This window comes from Triticum urartu, chromosome 3 (assembly GCF_003073215.2).
Source record: "Triticum urartu cultivar G1812 chromosome 3, Tu2.1, whole genome shotgun sequence".
NCBI classification, from domain to species: Eukaryota; Viridiplantae; Streptophyta; class Magnoliopsida; order Poales; family Poaceae; genus Triticum; species Triticum urartu.
This window is the reverse complement of record NC_053024.1, coordinates 32,061,837-32,073,674: the sequence shown is the minus strand read 5'-3', so window position 1 is coordinate 32,073,674 and position 11,838 is coordinate 32,061,837.

Here is an 11,838-nt window from a genome sequence, read left to right as displayed (position 1 = left end):
AGTATGCACATAGATTATTTCCCAGCGCCTGCTTCAGGGCCTTTACGATAATGGAATTTGATCAGATAATAATTAATCAAGCATGATAATTAAAGAGATGGCAGCTAGCTAGTACTACTTAATTACTTACCTTGGGTCGATACCATTTCAGATTTTGTTTCCATGGGCCTGGAGTGGCCCTGATGAACTTTGCCCAAGCCCTGCCCGCTACTAATTAAATAGGCCGAACTAATTAAATAGGCTGAATAATGATTGAAATTACCTGTTGACTATCCCCTTCACGATGGTGTAGTCACTTGCTTTCTTAAGTAGTGAGTCTAGTACTTCAGTTGTTCCTTCATCAACTTTAATGATTAACAAGATCCAGTGAAATCTGCATGCACACACGTTTGCATGCTTAATTAAGCGGGCATATGTAAGCAAAAACATGTAGCTATAGCTAGTAGGGAAAAACAGAATTTGTAGTACAAGACAGTGTGACTCACTGGAAGTTGTAAGGAAGTAGTATATCTTCATTGTATTTGAGTTCCTTGAAGAACTGTAGCATGCTTTCCTCTACACTTTTTTCGTGATATGGATCTATTTTCCATGTGTATTCATTAATGGTATTTGGGTCAACGAACCCAATGCCATAGCGTCCACCTTTTTTCATTTCATAAATCTTCATCCTGCATAATACCACAGAAAAGAATATAGTGAGGATAATTACAGGTAATGATTGATCAAAATGATCACTACAGCTAGCTTGAGACTTAAATTACAGAAAGAAATCACTTACAGACAATAGCAACTGACGATAGATTTGTCGAGTGTGTCTTTATTGTATAGCTGAAATAGTTCTGAATACTCAATGGTCACAGCTTTTTCATGGTAGTAATGCTCCTTGTTGACATTCACCATGAGGGACTCTCGATTGGAAATCTTGGTAATGTCCATGTACTATTGATGCAATTCATACATTCTCGTTGGGAGCTTATTGACCTCCTCTGGCTCGACCAAAGGTTGGCCCCGGGCATATTTCTGTTTTATTTCCTCCTCTCTAGTCGGAGACATGGGCTCGATATCGAGGAGTTGTCCAACAGTGATCCCGATCGATTCAGCCTACGCAATATGCTCCTCGGTTATTACCACATCGCCCACCCCGGGAACGTTAACGGTTTGCCCACAATAATATTGGGCGCGCCTACTCTCATGTGTTGTTGGCACAACAAGCGGGGGGATTAATTGCGCCGCCTGTTCTCCCAGCTGGGGAACGGTTTTACCGCTCCTTTTGCCAGCTGATTTTCTCGAGCTCGAGCTCGCCTCTTTCTGTAGATGTGCTCGATTTAACTTCTTGATGTGGCGCTCATATTCTGTGTCAACAGGCTTGGGAGCTGGTGGTCTAGCCATACGAATGAAGTGGTCAATCTTTTCCACAGGCACTTTCTCCCTTGGCGGCGGTGGCGGTTTCGGTGCAAAATGGGCTTCCACCTCGGCCTTTGATATGGCTACGTTTTCCTCCTCGGACTTGTCATAAGGCCTCTGCGGAAGAGGCGCGAGGGTTGGACCATATTGAAATCGCTTGCCTCCGCCTGTACCTCCAGTACTACCTCGACTTGTACCGCTACGCACCATAGCTGAGGCGGCTCTCTTCCGTGATTGCTGAGGCGGCGAAGACGGCTGACGTGGCTGAGTTGGAGGAGGAGTGGCCTGAAGCTGTGCCGGACTTGAAGGAGGAGTGGCCTGACGCTTTGCCGGACTTGGAGGAGGAGGAGTGGCCTGAAGCTGTGCCGGACTTGGAGGAGGAGTGGCCTGACGCTTGGTGGACTTGGAGGAGCGGGAGTCTGCTGACTCGGTGGCGGACTGCGACGAGGAGTCGGATGACGCGGTGTCGGTGGCCTTTGAAAGCTGATGCAATCCTTTCTCCATAGGATGATACGATGGTTGGCCTCTCCTAGTGTGTGCTCATCGTCACCTCCAGGAATGTCAAGCTCTAGCCCCGAATATTGGTCCACCACCTCATCAACCAAGACACGAGCATAGCCCACTGGAATCGGGTTGCAATGGAAGGTTGCCTCGGGGGGATTTGTAAAAGCAAGGGCATCCGCCACCTTCATGGATATGTTCTTCATTTTGAAGTTTAGCTCGCAGTTAGTGTTCTCCATGATGTCATCCACTAGGTAGCTATCCAGCAATGCGTCGCCTGGGGCGGAACCCACGCTGCTTCTCGGCATGGATGAGACGGTGCTATCCATTGGTGGATCATCCGCTAGCTGCTGAGACCCCCTTTGCTGGCTAAGTGAGTCAATCTGCTCCTGCTGCCGCTGGAATTTGATTGCCAAGTCCGCGTGCGCTGATTCTAGGCCTTGAAGGCGTTCATAGTCTAGCTTCCTCTGCTCCTCCTCCATCTTCCTCTTCTTCTCCTCCGCAATCTTCTTTCTCGCACGGGTTCTGTAGTCGACGTTCCAGTCCGAAAACCCCTCATACCACGGAATAGCGTCCATGCCTCATGTTCTTCCCGGGTGTTCAGGATTTCCCAGGGCACGCATAAGCTCATTGTTCTCTCTGTTGGGCTCGAACAACCCCGATCGAGCCTCTTCTATTGCAATAAGTAGCTTATCTTCGGCTCCGGCCAGACATGCCTTCTTCGAAACTTTGCTTGTCTTCGGGTCCAACTCCCCTCCATGCGCATAGAACCAAGTCCTGCACCTGGGGGGCCAGCTCAATGTTTCTAGAGTGACACATGCATCCAGCATCTCTTTCTCAGACTTATCCCACTTAGGCATTCCCACCGCGTAGCCACCTGGCCCCAGCTTATGGAACTTATCCTTTTTTGCGGCATTGGCCTTGTTTATTCTGGACCGTTCCTTAGATAATTCCGAATCCTTGAATTTCACAAAATCGTCCCAATGAGCACTTTGCTTCTCTAGTGTTCCCTCGAATACTGGAGTCTTCCTTCCTCCCTTGACGTACTTGGCCCATTCACACATCTTGTGGTTCTTGAATGCAACCGCCATCTTCCTAAGAGCAGCGTCCTTGACTTTCTCCACATCTGCATCTGTGAAATGATCTGGTAGGGTGAAATGTGACATGAGCGTTTCCCAAAGCAAATGTTTTTGTCTGTCATCGACAAAAGTAACTCCTGGACGTGGCTTTGCTGGCTCTCTCCATTCTTGAAGGGAGATCGGGAGTTGGTCCTTCACAAGAACTCCGCACTGACGAATGAACTTGTCCGCAATCTTCTTAGGCGCTAATGGTTCGCCATTAGGTCTGATTGCCTCGATATTGTACATTACGCCCTCCTTCAACTTTTTGTTCGGGCCTCATTTCGTCCTGTTGCCTGAAGATTTGCTCGATCCGGATGGCTGAAAGAAGAAAGATCGATTCGTTAATATATCTTCTAGTCATTTAAAACATGTGATGATCACCAGATGCCTGCTTATATAAATATATATACCTCGCCGGTCTTTGTTGTTTCAAGATCAACATTTTCTTCGTCATGTTCATAGTTCATGACTTCATCAATTCGGTCGTCGCGATCGAATATCATATCATCCTCCCCGGTTTTGTTTAGATATTCGGAGCTGTCATAATCTTCTTCATTCTGATCATCATCTGGCCCACGAGGATTGCGTATGATATTGAACAGGGCCTCTTCTCCCTCTCTGCCGGTATTGTCCGCCATAGGTTTTGTTTAACTAATCCAAAAGAAATATATTCAAATTACAATGCATGGATGCAATCAATTAATAAGGAAAAACTGAATCAATCATAGTACATAATAAGCATCATCGAATATAATCTCGAATACGTCGTCTCGAATAATATATATAATCTCGAATACATCGTCTCGAATAATAGATATAATCTCAAATACATCGTCTTGAATAATATATAATCTCGAATACATCGTCGGATCATGCGGCGTGGGCGGTGGACACCCAAAGAGAAGGAACCCTCACAGGATCATAGCTGAAGTGAGATCCCTGAAGAAACTGCCAGGTATTGGAGAACCTGTCGCCCTCTAACACAACCATGTAGTAATGGACGTGCTCGTCCTCCTCCCTGACACGACGACGTACCACCTCCGGCGGGGCCGGCTCCCTCCGCACCGAAACTGGCCCACGCGAACGCCACCAAACGAGATCAGGGTCGACGACCGGGGCCGGGTTCCTCATCAAGCGGCGCGCCCCTCCAGGAAGTACCTCCCAGTGCCAGCCCGGCGGAGCCCAGTCCCGGACATGGGTCAGCCGGACGTCGTCGCGGACGGGTCGACGGCAAGGATGCGGGTCGGGCATCGTCGAGAACAAATACTAGCTATATGCCCGCAAAAAGTAACATTTTTTTAATGATTGGATTTTGATAACTAAAATTTCTAACATTTCTATATAACTAACATTCCTATAACATTTCTAACAATGCTATATAACTAACATTTCTATAACATTTCTAATATTTCTATAACTAAAAAACAGAAAAAAATTTATAACATTTCTATATATATAACTAACATTTGTATAACATTTCTAATATTTCTATAACTAAAAAAAGAATTTTTTTAACTTTTTTATAACTATTTCTATAACTAAAAAACAGAAAAATTTCTAACAATTCTAACTTTTTTATAACTATTTCTATAACTAAAAAACAGAAAAATTTCTAACAATTCTAACATTTCTATAACATTTCTAACAATGCTATATAACTAACTATTTGTATAACTAAAAAAAGAAAAATTTCTAACATTTTAATAACTATTTCTATAACTAAAAAACTAAAAAAATGTATATGTGTGTGTGTGCTCACCGGCGAGGCGAGAGGCGACGGGGAGCGGCGACGGGGACGGCGACGGGCGCGGCGACGACGAGGATGGCGACGACGGGGATAGGGACGGGGCGGCGATGATGGGGACGGGCTGGGGAGGCGATGACGGGGACGGGGCGGCGATGACGGGGACGGGGACGACGCGGGACGGGCCGGGACGGCGCGGCGGTGACGACGGGGCGGCGACGACGGGGACGGCGAGGAGGGATATGGAGATGGGGGCGGCGGGCGACGGGGCAGAGGAGAAGAAGCAGATGAGAAACTGAAATTTTTGAAGTGTTTAATTATATAGGATGGACCTTTAGTACCGGTTGGAGCCACCAACCGGTACTAAAGGCCTGTTTTGGCCAGGCCAAGCGGCGGGAACCACACCCCCTTTAGTACGGGGTGGTGGCTCCAACCGGTACTAAAGGCCCCCCCTTTAGTACCAGTTGGTGCCACCACCCGGTACTAAAGGGGGTGCGCTGGCAAGGTGCGGTGCGGCAAGTTTAGTCCCACGCCTCGCTAGCCGAGGGGCGTCCGCACTGGTTTATAACCCCCCGTGCGGTACCTCTCTCGAGATCCTCTCCAAAGCAGGCCTACTAGGCCTACATGTTCTGTGCTGCCCTGTGGGCCTACTGGGCCTTTGCGGGCCTGCATCCTGGCCCAACAACAGGTTGGGTTTCTAGTCATATGCAGGCCGCTCTGGCCCAGTAGGCGGGCTTTTATTTTTTTTTATTTTTTTTGCTTTATTTATTTTTGACTTTTTTTGTGTATTTAGAGTTTCTTTGTGAATACTTTTGCTTTAGGTACAAAAAATTACAAACTTTCTGTTAGTGCCCGTAGTTTTCAAATTTGAATAGTTTAAATTTTGAATTATTTGAAATTAGTGTGAATCACTAGTTTGTGAATAATTTAACTTTAAAAATCAATAAAGGCATGAAAGAATTTGTTTGCACATAAAATTTCTTCGCGTTTGAAATGCCAAAACACATAACTACCCTAACTATTACAGAGATTCCCTCCTGGGTGTGAAACACAGAAGAAAGTGATGATAGTGAAGCCGATCACATCCCAGATCTTTGGGTGTGAAACTTTTTCTTCGCGTGTGTCCCTTTGCGCCGTAACCATGGAAAATCTTCATTATTTAACGGGATGCTCGGGTCAATATTCACTGTGAATGGAGCAATTTCATCAAACTTTTCATAATCTTCTGACATGCCTGTCTTGTCATCCACTCCCACGATGTTTCTCTTCCCAGAAAGAACTATGTGCCGCTTTGGCTCATCGTACGATGCATTCGCTTCCTTATCTTTTCTTTTTCTTGGCTTGGTAGACATGTCCTTCACATAGAAAACCTGTGCCACATCATTGGCTAGGACGAATGGTTCGTCTGCATACGCAAGATTGTTGAGATCCACCGTTGTCATTCTGTACTGCGGGTCTTCCGTTACCCCGCCTCGTGTCATATTGACCCATTTGCACCGAAACAAAGGGACCTTCAAACCACGTCGATAGTCAAGTTCCCATATGTCTTGTATATAACCATAATATGTTTCCTTTCCCGTCTTGGTTTCTGCATCAAAGCGGACACCACTGTTTTGGTTGGTGCTCTTCTTATCTTGGGCGATCGTGTAAAATGTATTACCATTTATCTCGTACCCTTTGAAAGTCATTATATTCGAAGATGGTAACTGGGACAGCAAGTACAGGTCATCTTCAATAGAGGTGTCATGCATGGTACGTGTCTGCAACCAGCTGGCGAAACTCCTGGTTTGTTCACGTGTAATCCAGTCACCAGACCGCTCCGGGTGTTTGGAGCGTAGCAAATTCTTGTGTTCATCCATATACGGAGCCACCAAGGCGGAATTCTGTAGAACTGTGTAGTGTGCTTCAGTGAGAGAATGTCCGTCCATACATATTATTTGTTCCCCTCCTAGCGTGCCTTTTCCATCCAGTCTGCCCTTATGCCGCGATTCAGGAACATCAATCGGCTTAAGGTCAGGAATAAAGTCAATACAAAACTCAATGACCTCCTCATTTTCATGGCCCTTGGAGATGCTTCCTTCTGGCCTAGCACGGTTATGAACATATTTCTTTAATACTCCCATGAACCTCTCAAAGGGGAACATATTGTGTAGAAATACAGGACCCAAAACGTTAATCTCTTCGCATAGGTGAACTAGGACGTGCGTCATGATGTTGAAGAAGGATGGTGGGAACACCAACTCGAAACTGAAAAGACATTGCACCAAATCATTCTCTAACCTTGGTATGATTTCTGGATCGATTACCTTCTGAGAGATTGCATTGAGAAATGCACATAGCTTCACAATGGCTAATCGAACGTTTTCCGGTAGAAGCCCCCTCAATGCAACCGGAAGCAGTTGCGTCATAATCACGTGGCAGTCATGAGACTTTAGGTTCTGGAACTTTTTCTCTGCCATGTTTATTATTCCCTTTATATTCGACGAGAAGCCAGACGGTACCTTAATACTAAGCAGGCATTCAAAGAAGATTTCCTTCTCTTCTTTGGTAAGAGCGTAGCTTGCATGACCCTGATGTATGCCGTCTTTTCCGTGCATACGTTGCTGGTCCTCCCGTGCCTCAGGTGTATCTTTTGTCTTCCCATACACGCCCAAGAAGCCAAGCAGGGTCACACAAAGATTCTTCATCACGTGCATCACGTCGATTGCGGAGCGGACCTCTAGGTCCTTCCAATAGGGCAGGTCCCAAAATATAGATTTCTTCTTCCACATGGGTGCGTGTCCTTCATCGTCATTCGGAACAGGTTGTCCACCAGGACCCTTTCCAAAGACCACCTTCAAATCCTTGACCATATCATGTACATCAGCACCAGTACGGTGGCGAGGCTTCGTCCGGTGATCCTCCTCACCTTTGAAATGCTTGCCTTTCTTTCTTACGGGATGCCTGCTCGGAAGAAATCGACGATGTCCCAGGTACACATTCTTCTTACAATTAGCCAAATATATACTGTCGGTATCGTCCAAACAGTGCGTGCATGCGCGGTATCCCTTGTTTGTCTGTCCTGAAAGGTTACTGAGAGCAGGCCAATCATTGATGGTCACGAACAGCAACGCCTTTAGGTCAAATTCTTCCCCATGTGCTCATCCCACGCACGTACACCTGTTCCATTCCACAGTTGTAAGAGTTCTTCAACTAATGGCCTTAGGTACACATCAATGTCGTTGCCGGTTTGCTTAGGGCCTTGGATGAGCACTGGCATCATAATGAACTTCCGCTTCATGCACAACCAAGGAGGAAGGTTATACAAACATAGAGTCACATGCCAGGTGCTATGGTTGCTGCTCTGCTCCCCAAAAGGATTAATGCCATCTGCGCTTAGACCAAACCATACATTCCTTGCGTCATCTGCAAACTCCTTCCCGTACTTTCTTTTGATTTTTTTCCACTGCGACAGCGGGTACTCTCAACTTTCCGTCTTTCTTACGGTCTTCTCTGTGCCATCGCATCGCCTTGGCATGCTCTTTGTTTTGGAACAAACATTTCAACCGTGGTATTATAGGAGCATACCACATCACCTTGGCAGGAATCTTCTTCCTGGGGCGCTCGCCCTCGACATCACCAGGGTCATCGCGGCTGATCTTATAGCGCAAGGCACCGCATACCGGGCACGCGTTCAAATCCTCGTACTCACCGCGGTAGAGGATGCAATCATTAGGGCATGCATGTATCTTCTGCACCTCTAACCCTAGAGGGAAGACAGCCTTCTTTTCTTCGTACGTACTCTCGGGCAATTCGTTGTCCTTTGGAAGCATATCCTTTATCATCACCAGCAACTTTCCAAATCCCTTGTCAGATACACCATTCTCTGCCTTCCATTGCAGCAATTCCAGTGTGGTGCCCAACTTTTTCTTCTCACCTACGCAATTCGGGTACAACAATTTTTTGTGATCCTCTAACATGCGCTGCAAATTCTTCTTCTCCAAATCACTTGCGCAGTTTCTCTTTGCATCGGCAATGGCCCGACCTAGATCATCAACGGGCTCATCCGATGCCTCTTCTTCAGCTTCTTCCCGCATTGCCGGCTCAGCTTCTTCCCGCATTACCGGATCAGCTTCTTCCCTCATTGTTGTATCATCGTATTCAGGGAACCCATGGCCAGGATAGCTGTCGTCGTCCTCTTCTTCTTCATTGTCTTCCATCATAACCCCTCTTTCTTCATGCTTGGTCCAAACATTATAGTGGGGCATGAAACCGGACTCAAACAGGTGGACGTGAATGGTTCTTGACGTAGAGTAATTGCGACCATTCTTACAGCCAGCACATGGACAATGCATAAAACCATCCGCTCGCTTGTTTGCCTCAGCCGCAAGCAGAAAAGTACGCACGCCATTAATGAACTCGGGAGAGCATCGGTCATCGCACATCCATTGCCGGCTCATCTTCAATACACAGCACCAAAAACATCAAATTAATACAATACATAAAGTTCATACATAAAGATTATACAACACTTAAATGCAACAAACAAATAACTCTCTAGCTAAAGAATTTAAATGCAACAACAAATGCAATCAAGATCGCAACTAAGGTAACAATTGATCCAACAGCATAATGATAACAAGCCTCACTATGAATGGCATATTTTCTAATCTTTCTAATCTTCAAGCACATTTTCTCCATCTTAATGTTGTGATCATCGACGACATCAGCAACATGCAACTCCAATTCCATCTTCTCCTCCTTAATTCTTTTCAATTTTTCCTTCAAATCCTCGTTTTCTCTTTCAACTAAATTTAATCTCTCAACAATAGGGTCGGTTGGAATTTCCGGTTCAACTACCTCCTACATACAAATATCTATGTCAACTTGATGGGCATAATTTGTCATAAACACGAAATGCAATGAATAGTTTTAAAAGAGAATATACCACATCCGAATCATAACCCGGATGAGGGCCGACGGGGACGGATATCAAAACCATGGCACTATGTATAACAAACAACGTATGGGTAAGATAATTATACGAGTAACTATATATCCAAATCACACAAACATCAATTTTTTATATAAAACTTCATGAACAAGAGGCTCACCACAAGGTGGTGCCGGCGACGAGACGTTGCGAGCGATCGACGGTGGTTACGACGGAGATTTAGAAGATACTAAGTAAACCACACCTACATATGCAAAACTAAGTGTTATTTTTGACCTTAAATTGCATATAAATCAAATACTAGCACATATATATAATTCCTCCCAAATTACTAAACTCAAAAATCAATCACTATATAAAGCATTGCACGAGCTAATCTAGCAATGAGAGATGAAAGGAAAAAATTGCTAACCTTTGTGATCATTTGAATGGATGGGGGCCTTCAAATCTTGGGCAAAATGTGTGATGAGCTTGAGAGGAAGAGGGAAAAGAATAGAAAGGAGAGGGGAAAGGGGAAGAACAGAGCGAACTCGGGTGGACGAAGGGTCTATGTAGGACGACCTTTAGTACCGGGTCGTATCACTTTAGTACCGGTTCATGATACGACCCGGTACTAAAGGTGCTGGAGGGGCCCCGGACTGACAACATCCTGCCACCACTCACTTTAGTACCGGTTCGTGGCACGAACCGGTGCTAAAGGTTCGCCACGAACCGGTACTAATGAGAGCGGCCCGGCTAACCGTTGAAAGCGGCACTAATGTACACATTAGTGCCGGCTCAAATTCAAACCGACACTAATGTGCTTCATGTTTGACCCTTTTTCTACTAGTGTGCGTGGAAGGTCGCCGACGTGCAACCTGGTTGAACGAGCGAGCTGCTACAGCCACCTCCCGGTGACGTGAACGTGAACCACTGCTGCCCTGATAGGGATTGGAGCAGTGCATGTTGTGGCATGTGGAGAAGGACGTAGGCGCGGCGGAGGGATCGCCGAGCCCCGAGCATGGAACTGCGAGGTCGCGTCGGTGGCCGGTGTGGTCGCGTCGCAGAGAGGGCGTCGTTGGCTGGTGGAGTCGCGGTGATACGGCGACGGAGCAGCGGATCTGGTGAAGCGAGCTGGCGGCGAGGCGAGACGTGGGAAGCAGAGCTCGGACAGGGCCGGCGATTAATGCTGGCGAGAGATCAGGGGAGGTGATTGGGAGCGGGGCTATGCAGAGATCGGGGCTTTCCTTTTTTTTTTAAACGCGACGAAATCTGGAGCGTCGACTTTCCAATGAATGGACGGGCGTGGATTGGTCTGGCGCTCGCGTCCCTTCAGACTATAGATCAGAAGCGTTTATACCAATGTAAATTCTCATTAGTTGCAGTGGTCCTATCTTGCTCCGTGGCTTTACATAAATGAACACGCGCTTTTTATTATATATTGGAGCTAGCTCTCCTACCATACTCACAAAGTTTGTGTCTATATAAAGTCCAAATATAGATAGAGCTCACAATTGGCAACAGAAGCAAAAGAGAACTAGTGTTCAAGTTCGTATACGACTATCATTCATACTCGACGTAGCAACCAGTCAATCACTACCATATCAGTTTGTATTTGTATATGAAAAGGAGGCACCAGGAAATCAGGAGAAACAGCATGGCCGGAAATAGGAGCAAGGAAACCCACAAAGTCCACACCAGTATGTATCTCCTGCCCTGTGAAGCGTGAAAAACCGTGTTCAAAAGGCACCTCACAGCCTGCAACTACTGTTCGACGTGAGTCCATGTTATTGCAGCCAGCTCAATCGGTGTAATTAGGACAGCTAGGCTGGTATACACGAAAATCGACCATCCCTAAGTAGCAGCTGGTAGAGGAAAATCTGCAAATTAAACTGGCTTCAGGCAACGCTGCTTCTCCACCCGTTGAACGATCCAGCAGCCCAGTATTTTCCCTTTGCTGTTTCTGTCGCCTACTTCTACTGAATTACTATAGGAGAAAAAAAAAGAATTACTATAGGAGAAACAAGATGTTATGTGTAACCATTGTTAGAGGCCAAACCCAGGGTGTTGAGCTGGATAACCGGATAATTATATTACCAATCAGAACTTTGCAAATTAAACTGCCTTCAGGCAAGAGCAGAAGGAAAGAAATATAC